Below are 12,329 nucleotides of genomic sequence, written 5' to 3'. Positions count from 1 at the left end.
ATGATTAAGCAGAGGGAACCCTATGGTTAGGAATAAGATGGTGACTCCCCTCTTCCAACTCACTAGATGGTACAAACTCCCTTCCCCCCATCCCAAGATTTCAGTTTATCATTCATGCATACTGAATTGTCTGATTTGATATGGTTTATTATGCTGTCATGTTTATCACTTTGACATCGAATTGTTCTTTTGTTAATTTTTTAAACTCTGTATTCCATTTAATTTATATTAAAATTTTCTCTATGGGGTGTGTGTGTGTGTGTGTGTGTATGGTGGCTCATTGGACCATTCTCTACATTTTTGTGTTTAAAATTTTTCATAATAAATTTTAAAATTGATTCCTATTTGCAAATAAATTTTGTTATCTTTGCAGTGTCTTCTAAAGAGAAACTCTTGCTAAGAACTATGATTTTAAATTTCAGATATAAAGTGATAGCTCTGCATTCTATTCTTTCAACTCAAGATCAAGCTGCAGCATTCATACTTCCTCCCCCAGGAGTCAGGAAGGTAAAATTAAGTACAGCAAATTTATATGTAATCTACCTGAGGATATTTCACAAAAGAATTATGAATTATCCTCAAAGCAAGTTATTAATATTAAGTGCATTGTAGTGCCTGGAGGATTCCACATGATGCCCTGCAACTATGTGAATATTTATATTGTATGTTATTAAAAGGACAAGACTTTTTGGAGAAGTGGTAGTTGAAAATGAAGGCATGAATGTTGCTTGTTATGAAAACACTACTTTTCCCAAGGAGACATCATTGACTTTGGGAGCTATTTGAATCCTGGAATTATGGCTTATTGTTTTCTAGGGTATTTTTGCAAGACATAGAGCTTAGGTTAGGAAAACATGTCAGTATTTTTATTGTCTTCTCTGTTCAGAAGGGAAGATGGTTAGCAAAGAGAATTTCTCAGATTTTGGACCCTCTCTCAGAGGAAGAAAAAAACCTTAAGTAAGAACTGTGGAGAACATGGAACTCACAGGGAAAAGCCTGGACTGCAATGCAGGAGGTCTCATCCTTAAGTGGCTGTCATTTGTGTGGCCTTTGGCAGCCTTTCTCTCACCTTTTTTAGGGGTTGCAATAAACTCATGGTTTTCTAACTGTGCTCTGAGGTACTCCAGGGCTTCTGAGGCTGCATTCTGATCTGTAACATGTAGCTTCCCTCTAAGAGTTTTGTTTGAACAGAAGAGTTCCACCTCTTAACAACAATAACAAAATTTGAAAGCTACAGAACTGAAATGATCTCAGAGGCCCCATCCAGTGCTTAGTAATCTGGGTTCTATTTCCTAGGGTAAATGAATAAGAAAAGCAAACATTCAATATTAAAATACACAGTTAAGATAAAGTAATGCATATTGAATTTGACCTAGAAATTCTTAAATGTTTTACCTGCCAGGACACAATAGAAAAAATACTGCAGAGGATTGTACTATTCAGACATCACCATTAAGAATTTTAGAACTCGCAATCATTTATTTCTACCTAGTTAATTCATAGTTAAGGTAACTGAGGCCCAGAGAGATAAAGTGACTTACCCAAAGTTACAAAGGTACTAAATAACAAAGTCACAAAAGTACCCAGTTCTTACTGTTTGATGTACTACTTTGTCCCAAAAATTATGAAGTGTTTCTCCATTCTTTGACCCAGTTTTCAGTTCTACTTATATCATTTTTAAGATAACTGACTAGAATTCGGAGAAGGGTATTTTTGTTGGAATAAAAGTCTATAGCTTGTCCAATTAAGCTGAGCTGACTGAAATAGAGTTCATTAAAATTATACAATAAAATTATAAATTTTTATAAGTAAACTTGAAAATACACTTTTTAAAGTTCATCTTCTCAAACTATGTAGGGAAGCTTAAATTATGGCGTATTGCTGAAAGTTATCTAAATGTTTTGACTTATTTATTTTCAGATTGTTTTAGCAACAAATATTGCAGAGACGGGTATTACCATTCCAGATGTTGTATTTGTAATTGGTACTGGAAGAACAAAAGAAAATAAGTAAGTTTGAGTTTTCCAAATCAAATTATTTTTAATCTGAAAAGGATTTGTAGCTCTTGAATTCCAAGGAGAAATAATAGGAAAATCCCAAATATCATAATCCTGCCCAAAGTAAAAAGTTTTAGAAAACTGTAAGAAACTTTGAAAGGTCTTAGAGTTAAATGTCAAAATCTCATGTGATGGGGTTTTACCATGGGTAATGTCAGTATATTCCTACTTTCAGAAAAATGATATCTGAGGAAACTTTCAGTGAATTTATTTCAATAAAAGAACAAATCAATAAAAAGAATAAAACATTATTTAACAAAAGCATTACTTGTAGCATAATAGAAAATAAGCATGGGTTTTGAGGTCAGACTTAGATTTAAATATCTACTCTGTAATCTCAAGAATATCAGTTTCCTCATATGTTAATGGAAAAAATTAAAATTTCAAGATTGAAAGTATCTGCCACAAGAACTGGTAAATAATACGTAAATTTAACTGACTCTTCCACAAAATGATTACTACTTAATAAATGCTTACTGCTACCCTCCCCCTTACATGGGACATGACATCCAGGGGTGAAAGTCTCCCTGGCAGCGTGGGTTATGACTCCCAGGGATGAGCCTCGCCCTGGCACCATGGGATTGGTAATACCTTCCTGACCAAAAGGGGGTAAAGAATTATAACAAAATAAGGTATCAATGACTGACAGAGTTCAAATAGAGTCGAGAGGCTATTCTGGAGGTTATGCTTATGTAAGTTTCAGCTAGATATTGTTATTTACCATAGTTTATCAAACCTCAATCAAAACCACTCCTGACAACCCTAAAGAATACCTTGGGCTCTGTCTGAGATTCTGCAAAGGTTCCATGCACTAGGATTACTTTACAGAAACCTACAATCTCCTGACAGGTTTCTAGGCCAGATAAGTCCTGAAACCCAGAAGGTCCAGCCTCTCCAGAACATCACTAGTTCCACCCCCCATCCCATATTATCAACAGCTTGTTCCAACATGAAAAATTTAGAATGGGTATAGTCCAGATATCCCTAAAGATTGGGAGAGAGATCAGAGGAGAAAGTAGAGTTATAATAGAGAAGATAGGATTTTACAAATGAGTATGACTGCTGAATCATTATATCGATACTTCTTTTAGTCTCCAGTGTCTTGGAGCAGCTAGAAGGAAAAACCTAAAACTGTGGAACCGTAACCCATACCAAAGTCTGAAACCTATTCTATAACTAATTGTTATGGTGTGCTTTGAAATTTATTGCTTTTTTGTATATATGTTATTTTTTACAACAAAAAATAAATGCTTGCCACTCTTAATGTTTAAATTGCATAAATAGGAGGACCACCTTTAGTAGTATATTGTAATCTATATACAATCCCCTAATGTTAGGAAACTTTGGCAATATTTGGCACAAGAGTATGACTATTCAGTAGAAAATAAACCCTCAAATCTTAGAATTTCACCTTTAAAGGAACCATTTTCAGGGTTCACCTGTATCTCATGAAAGGTACATTAAGTTGTAATACTCAGACTAGCATTTCTTAAGCTAGTTCAAAAAACTCTTCTTGCATAATTAGTAAATATTCCACCAAAATTACAAAAGTTCTGTGGTTAGATAAGTTTAGGAAATGGTTAAATAGGTTTATTTCTTGTAGGGTTCTCCGAGCTTTTAACTTAATAATATGAAGAGATGTAGTATGCAGTGTTTCCTAAATTAGTTGATGGAAGATGGTTTAGGAAATGTTGGTTCATAATAATGTACTTTTTTTAAAGCCTATATTAAGTTTAATTTTGGAAATTTAATATTTCCAGCATTTTACATTTTTAACTCAATTATCTTCATATTCTCCCTTAAAATATTTCCTTAGGTACCATGAAAGCAGTCAGATGAGTTCTTTGGTTGAGACGTTTGTCAGTAAAGCTAGTGCTCTGCAGCGCCAGGGGAGAGCTGGGCGGGTCAGAGATGGCTTCTGCTTCTGAATGTACACAAGAGAAAGGTATGACAATAGCACTAAAAACTTAAAATCAGAATTTGGACTGTGGGATATTTCTGATGTGTATTTAGCAATTTTTTTTTTTCAGATTTGAAGGCTTTATGGACTATTCTGTTCCTGAAATCTTGCGTGTACCTTTGGAGGAATTGTGTCTTCATATTATGGTAATCCCCTAGGGAACTCAGATGAGTTTTTTATTCTTCACTCCCTTTCTAGGGAAAAAATAGAGACCTAAAATTATCTTATGTTGTGTTGCTCTAGGTTCAAGTATGCTCACTGTTCTTTAATGTGTGGCCCATAGTCTTTAGAAGGAAACCCACTGTGCTTTGAATCTGCCAAACACACACTTTGTAGATTAAAATTCAGCCTCATAACCAAGAACATACACAACTGGGGGTGATTTTACCCACCACATTGGCAATGTCTGGAGACATTTTTGGCTGTTAAAACTGGGAGACTGCTATCTAGTAGAGGCCAGAGATACTGCTAAACATACTACAGTGCATACGACAGCTTCCTACATGAGAGAATTATCTGGCCGAAAATGCTGATAGAGCTGAACTGAGAAATTCTAACCTAGACCCAAGGACTCTAGACTGAAAGATTTAATATCTCGTTCGGTTTTTAGGTTTTTGACTATCAAAATCAAGGATGCAGAAAGAAACTAAAATGAGGACTGGAACATCTCATCCTTGTGCTCCCACCCTCACCATACCCCAGCACACAACATAGACACTAATGCTCTCCCTCCAGTTATAAGAAAATGAGTAAGATAGCCTTGCTCACCCATTTGAGTCATTTATCCTTGACTCAAAACTGTACTAAACTCAAATTTAGTTACAATTTGACCACTTTTTATGGCTGTGATAATTCTTTCTGATTACAAACCAATTTATCACTCCTTTTCAATCTTACAGAAATGTAATCTTGGTTCTCCTGAAGAATTCCTCTCGAAAGCCTTAGATCCTCCTCAGCTTCAAGTGATCAGCAATGCAATGAATTTACTCCGAAAAATTGGAGCTTGTGAACTAAATGAGTTTAAATTGACTCTATTGGGCCAACATCTTGCAGTTTTGCCTGTGAATGTCAAGATTGGCAAGATGCTTATTTTTGGTTCCATATTTGGCTGCCTTGACCCAGTGGTAAGTCAGACACTGCTGCTGCTTCATTTAAATATCATTTTGAGTGGAGAATTATTGAGTCTGTAAACAATTTTTAGCTTTTATTCATTTAATTATTTTACCCAAAAGGACTGTCTAGACTAACATTAAAACCCAGGGACCTGAATGCTTGATAAGAGTTTTTAATATAATTAAACTTTTTATATTTATATACATAAAATATATTCATGTATCTACTTAAATGTAATGCAGGTACTACATTGTGAGTATGGCTTGTCTAGACTTTTGCTATCAAACAACTCATTTGATGTTTGTTTATTTAGATATGTAGTGGATGATTCTTAGGAAGCTTTGAACACTATAGACTTCTAAAAGTGGAATCAGAATTTCCTCCTTTCCTTTTTCTTGGTTATCTTTCTGAGCCAGCAACTGCCAACAGTTCTATTTTCTCAGTTATCTCAGAATTTATACATTCCATGCATCTGAAAAGCTATAACAACATCAGTAACAACTAATAAATTCTTATGTAGTCTGAATTATTTTTAGAAAGCATTGCAGGAAATGGAGATTAAGCAGACTAGGTGTCAAGATATGTGAATTGTGATTCTGGGATTTGCCTCTTAACTATGACAGATTGTAAATCACTTACACAGACGTTCTGTTTTGTGGTGATATCTCCAGTTCTGGTGATATTATTGAGCCTCCTTACCTCTCATAGATGATGTAAAAGTGATATATAAAAAAAATTTCAAAGTGAAACTAAAAGTAATAGCTTACAAGTAAAAATACAAGTTGGCTATTGTAAAACATGTTAAAACATTGAACAGAAGAAACATGCAATTTATAATATGATTGTTTTATATTTTGCTTTTTTTTCAAATCAGTTTTCAATATATATACCTTGTTTATGATAAATTGTTTGGTTATTCATGGATAGGCAACACTAGCTGCAGTGATGATGGAGAAGTCTCCTTTCACCACACCAATCAGTCGAAAAGATGAAGCAGATCTTGCAAAATCAGCTTTGGCTATGGCAGATTCAGACCACCTAACGATCTATAATGCATATCTAGGGTAAAGAAATTATCCAGGTGTTTGCAAAAGTCAATGGCCTGAGATTATTTACTTTTTAAAAGCTGTCTTTGACTTTTATTAGTATACATCTAAGATTTGAATTTATCTTTAGTTATTTTTTTCTGTCACGGTACAGTTACTTAATTATTTTAGAGGTTCATATTTTTATAATCACTCCTAAAATTTAAGAATAATGTACTTTATACTATTATACATGTACTACCTCATATTTGAAGTAATGGTAATTTACTGCTGTACATAAATAGAAAAAAAATCTGTATTTTTATTGAAATTCTTATATACAATTGTTAGATCTCTCTACTTTTAAAATGATTTATAATTTAATTAAAGCTTACTTTGATTAATACCTCTGTAAAAGAGAGTTTGGAATGAAAACATGTTAAACATTGTCTGTTTTATTTACCTAGATGGAAAAAAGCTCAGCAAGAAGGAGGCTGTCGTTCTAAAATGGTGTACTGCCGGAGGAACTTTCTTAATAGAACATCACTGTTAACCCTAGAGGTAGGTCTTAATACAACTTTGATTCAGGGTTATATGGTTGACTAATAGGTTTATTTTGGAGAAAGGAATGCCTAGAACAGTGTTTGACACAGAGTAAGGGTTTGATAAACATTTGCTGAATTAATGAATTTGTAATTTTATGTTTTGTTATTTATCCCAGCAAGTAACCTTAGTGTATTGCACAGTAATTAAAACTAGTATTCAGCAATCATAATGTATTCAGGAACTGATAAAAAGGAAGCAGTGTTCATGACCAGCTTGAAAATTAGGATAATTGTCTAATGGCTCAGGTTAATTTACTTTTTTAAGTCTCAGTTACTCATCACTAAAAAAATTGAAGGAGAATGATTTGTAGTTCTCAACTCTGAAAGTCAGTTATTTTTTTTAATTATTATGGAAAATTTCAAACATACATAAATATAGAGAGAATATTATAATGAATCCTCATGTATCCCTTACCCACTTCTATATTTATCAACAAAACTCCTCTTATTCTACTCTCTGCCCTCTAGATTATTTTGAAGCAAATACCAAGCATCAGATCACTATTTATCCCTGAAATAAGGATTCTTTTTCTTTAACATTATGCTTAAAAGTAAAAGAATTCCTAAATGTCATCAAATATATAGTCAGTATTCAAATATCCCAATTATTTCATAAGGCTTTTTTATAGCCAGTTTGCTCAAATCAGTATCCAAACAAGCTCCACATTTTGAATTTGGTTGCTATGTCTTTTAAGTATCTTTTAATCTATAATTACCTATTTCTCCTGTTTTTATCCTACTTGCTATTTATCTTCTGAAGAAACTAGGTAAATTTTCCTTTAAAGTTTCCTACATTCTGGATGTGGATGTTAATTTTTTGATATTCAAATTGTCCCCCTCTTTGACCAGTAGTAGCCCCTTCAAATTGGTTCCTGAGTCCTTTGCATATAAACTCCAGCAGTCTCTGATAACTTTGACAAGATGTTCGGGCTTATCTTGTATGTCTTATGTTCCATGCTTGAAATCAGTCATTTTCCCAAAGAGCCTTGGTTCCTTTTAATAATAATTAATAATACCAAAAATATATAAAGAAAGGGAAAAATTGCCTATGATTCCTAAAACAGAAGATAACCAATAATAAACATTTTGGCATAAATTCTTTCCCACATTTTCTATGCATATGCATTTTGAGCTCACACTATTCATACAATTTTGTCTTCTGCATTTTGCCTTTAACCTCATCAATACACATTTTCTTTAAATCATTAAAATTCCTTTATTACCATAACCTAATATGGGTATATAATACTTTACCTAATTGCTTGCCTGTTTGGAGGCATTTTGTAGTTTCCTTTCTTTCTTTTTCATGATTATAGGTAATGCTTAAATAAACCTATTCATGGAAAAATATCTATCTCTGTTGGATTACTTTCTTAGAATAGATTCCTGGAAATAGAATTACTAGGTCAAAGGGTACCAATGTATTTAACATTCCTGATGTGTATTGGCAAATTGCCTTCCAGAAAAATTATACCAATTTACCCTCCTCCTGTTAGCATATAAGAGTGCCTCTTTCACAGCATCAACTCAGCTCTAAGAGTTTTTAGAAATTCTGCAAATTTTAAAGATTTAAAAAGAAAATAGAAACTGTTGCTGGAATGATTTAAAAACCATGTAGTAAGTAATAGATTTTTTTAAATTTAATTTGTCAAGAAATTCAGATGTTTAAATCCAGGATGGTTTTTGACCAATAAATAATATAAAACCATAATGTTTCCTTATTCGGAGTATAATGGCTTTGTTAAAGAAAACCTTTTAAATTTTCTGTGCTGCTAGAGAAGAGTTTTCTCTAATCCAGGGAATATTTCACTGAAACAGGGACATGACTAGTTTATGACGTACAGTTTAAGGCAGCACTCACTAGACTCTAAACACGAGTGAGTGAGGGTGTCTTCAGGAATGGAGTTTCAATCCCTCGTATTGCCTGGCTTGATGCCATGCCAGAGGGAAAGATGGGAGATGCCCTTGATGTTTGGACAGATACTTTGAGTTCAAGGAGGAGAAATGGAGAGGTGTCTGATGTTCTGGCTTAAAAGAGACTCTTTGAGATTAAGCCACTGAAGAGCGCTCAAATGAATGACCAGGAGAGTGAGAGAGGAATCTCTTGAAAAGGTACAAAGTAAATAACAACACATTGAGGAAACACAAGTAAAATCTTATCTTGCAAAAGGATGGGCCAAAGACACTCCAAAGAGTATCCAAAAGCATCCCTGTGCTCTGCTAGGATAATGTTCAGAGAGGAAAGCTCTGGTCAATAATTGCTGCAAGCGTCTAAATGTATATTGCCCCAGGCTACTACATTGGCCAAATTAATGACGTCAATTGTATTTCCTGAAGTTTTCTGCTAAACATTCAAGTTTCCCTCTGAAATCCAACTTATAATAAACTTTAAAAGAATTTCAAAATAGCTCTAATAACAGAAGGTGGATTTGGGGGGGAAGGAGTAAGATCTGTCACTCTTTGAACGTTTTCAGTTCATGAATTAGTACCAAAAATGCCTCCATTTACATGATCCTAATTGCCAATGATTTATTAAAAATTGCCAGCAATATTAAATAGACACTTCTGCATGACTATTTATTAAAATAAAAAAATAAAAAAATTGTAGGGGGAAGCAAGAAAGAAAAGAAAAGACATCCCAGACCCACCAACTAAACTTAAATAAGGCTCCCCTGCCCCAAATCCTCAATTCCCTTAACTGCCAGATATTTAAAAACTGAGCACCCCCTTCTGAGAAGGTGGCATTTTTCATTGTAAGACTATTCCTTGTTCCCACTTAATGGAGTGTTCCCTAAATTAAATCTACCCCTTCTGAAAGGTTACTCCCCAAACGAAGAAGGAAATGCCTCTAGTCCATATAAATGTCATCCTGCCCTCCAGTAAATCTGTTTTAATTACTACTTTTAAGGAAAATGCCCAATCAAAATGGGAGGGAAACTCAGTTACCCTTGATAGCAGGGCAACAGTCAGAGGGGTCACAGCCTTTCACAGCCTAGTTCTTGAGAGATGCAAGACACACTTTCTTCTGCAAATGATTTGTCCTTTTCCTTTTTCTAGCCAGCAAACCACTGCCACCAGAAGAAAGACGGGAAGGGAACTGGTCTCAATTGAGGATGTCCTGTGCTTACACTCTTTAACTGACATTTTCCTGAGAATTCCTTACAAGAAGATTGTTAGTAAGGTCTTTTCACTTCTCTTCATCAAAAAAGAAATGGAGTCCCAGAGGAATAGATAGAGGCCACCTTCCAGGCCACAGGGCCAGAAAGGAAAGAGGCAAGACAGAGTTCACCTAAATCTGTGCAACTCCAAAGGTTCTCTTCGGGCAAAGAGTCACCAACAAAGTTTTCATCCAAGCTTTATAAGCCCATTTAATGAGGAATAATCAGTGTGGGAGGACAACTCAAAATGCACTTAATAGAAAAGCTGGGCCAAAACCTACTTCTTCCCTGACATGTAGCAGTGAGTTCTTACTCAGTGTTCCCAGTGTCTGCAGAGTGCTAATGAACCCATAGGCACAGAAGGTAGGCTGAACCTAGGATCAAGGCTTGCTAACCCCAAGCTGTATTTAAAGGTCAACTGGGTGGGGTTATAAATCGCTCCTCTAGAGAATCAGGGTTGGGAAATGATGAGTAACAGGTACCTCAGACACTGATTCCAAACAGGCAGGTGCCTTGGATTGGGGCTCAGAAGAGGCCTTCATATGCTTTGCAAAACTAATGTGCAAAGGCAGGCTTCAGTGCTTATGTTTTTTAGAATTAAGTTGCATGACTGTGCTTTGCTCTCTCAAATGTGTAAATGTGTAAATTATGCTAAAACAGATTGGCAATGCAAGTTGAAGAAATGAAAAATATGGTGCACTCTCACAGTAGGTGTGCAGGAGTGTGGCTTGGTGCCTGATGTTAAAGGCAGCCTCCAAATTCTCCATTCTTGGGAGTTCAGGAAAGGATTATTAGGAATGTATAGTGAATTGAAAAGAAGTTAGATGGATTTTTCAAGGGCCCAGTTACAGATAAATACATTCTCTTTTACTGGCACATTGGAGGTTATGTAAATTATGTGTGTTATATAATGTGCACTTCTAAGTCATGTTAAATTTCCTCAATTCACCATATCCTAATGGAAATACCCCAAAGATGCTCAGCAATAAAAAGGACAGGAAAATGGCCCCTGTCATATCATTAACTCCATTCAGTGTGTGTGTGTGTGTGTCTTTAATTGCTTTAATGTTATTTCAGTTTATTATGATAAGAAAACCAAGCTCATCTATGAAAATGTCATATAGGCATAAAAGCCCTTTCATTCAAAAAATATATAAGGAAACCCTTAGGTCCTCCAACATTTCATAGCCTGAGAAGGAAAAATGAGTGTCAATTATGACTGTTGCTTGAGACCCTCCCATGAAATTAAGAAATGATATGAAAATCGTGTTGGTCCAATAATGACTTTGAGGGGCACCAGGACAGAAGACATTGTCTATGACTGATGAATTATGTTGCTGAAAGACACCTGGAGTCTAAGTCTAATCCTCTCATTTTATTGATAGAAAAAAAAAACACCCAGTGACTTTCCAAGTTGCAACAGTGAATCTGTTAGAATATACCTAGATTCTTGTCCTGAGTTCTACATTATTTAGAAACTCAAAAATGAATTTTGTAATCTAATCATACTATTTGGTTTCAGCTTCCAAAATTGCTTCAGGAATTGGATATGACTCTAGTTTGATATTAAGTGGATAATGAACATTGCAAATTTTCCTAAAGGTCATAAATTTCACAATGAGAAGAGAGAAATTTAGTTACTACATTTAATAGTAGATCCATGCAGCTTAGTCAAAAGGCAGAAGCATGTTTCTGTAGGATCTGATGACATGTGCAGACCAATTTAATTGGAAGGGAGGACTGGGATCAGAAAGCTGAAAATAGCATTGTCTAATTGCAGGCAAAGTTTCAGTTGGTGCTTGGGAACCTTCCAGATTTGAAATTTTTATTCTTCAGTTTCTCCCTCCCTCCTTTTTCTATTGTTCTTTCTCAATTTCATTTATCTGCCACTATGAGAAAGAGACAAGATGCTAGAGGTGACAATTCTGATTTGACAGTGCCCTGAAGATTTTTCTCCTCTAGTCTTAATATGGAACTCTGAATATCTATGCAAGTGCAATTATGAATTCATGAGATTAACTGAAACTCTGGTTAAAAGCATAAAGTGATTGGGTCCATAAGAGAAGAGAAACAAGTAGGTTTACAACAACTACTTTGGAGCTTGCACTGTGTTGAGCACTTGAATCGAGTTGTCCCACTTATTTCTTTCAGATACCATGTGAACCAAGCCCTGTTATGCCAAAGTTTATACCAGAAAATGGCTTTGCCTCATTTATACCCAAGACCAGGGTTTTCTTATGCAGGAATCCCACTAGCTGAACAAGAGGAGCCCTGGAACAAGGCAATAAAAATACCTATAACATAAGAGTAAAACAGATCTACGATCTAGTACCATCTTTGCCTTTCTAACTCATTGATTCTTAACCAAAAATCTGTGATACTTCAAGGTATTGGGAACTATCTTGAAACTT

General features: G+C 35.0%; 1 protein-coding gene across 1 annotated transcript in view; it reads left to right on the top strand.

Moving 5' to 3' along the window:
• The window catches only part of LOC143646860 (ATP-dependent RNA helicase DHX29-like), a 42,830-nt gene extending 30,511 nt beyond the window's left edge, over nucleotides 1–12,319 (top strand). Inside the window, 6 exon segments of the mRNA XM_077116267.1 lie at nucleotides 374–507; nucleotides 1,921–2,009; nucleotides 3,874–4,002; nucleotides 4,088–4,163; nucleotides 4,917–6,716; nucleotides 9,818–12,319. The gene's annotated coding sequence lies outside the window, so the exon portion shown is untranslated.
• The last annotated feature ends 10 nt before the right edge of the window (nucleotides 12,320–12,329 follow it).

This window comes from Tamandua tetradactyla, chromosome 9, assembly GCF_023851605.1.
Source record: "Tamandua tetradactyla isolate mTamTet1 chromosome 9, mTamTet1.pri, whole genome shotgun sequence".
In the NCBI taxonomy this organism is placed as follows: domain Eukaryota; kingdom Metazoa; phylum Chordata; class Mammalia; order Pilosa; family Myrmecophagidae; genus Tamandua; species Tamandua tetradactyla.
The sequence above is the reverse complement of the archived record's forward strand: the minus strand, read 5'-3'. Positions and strand labels throughout refer to the sequence as shown.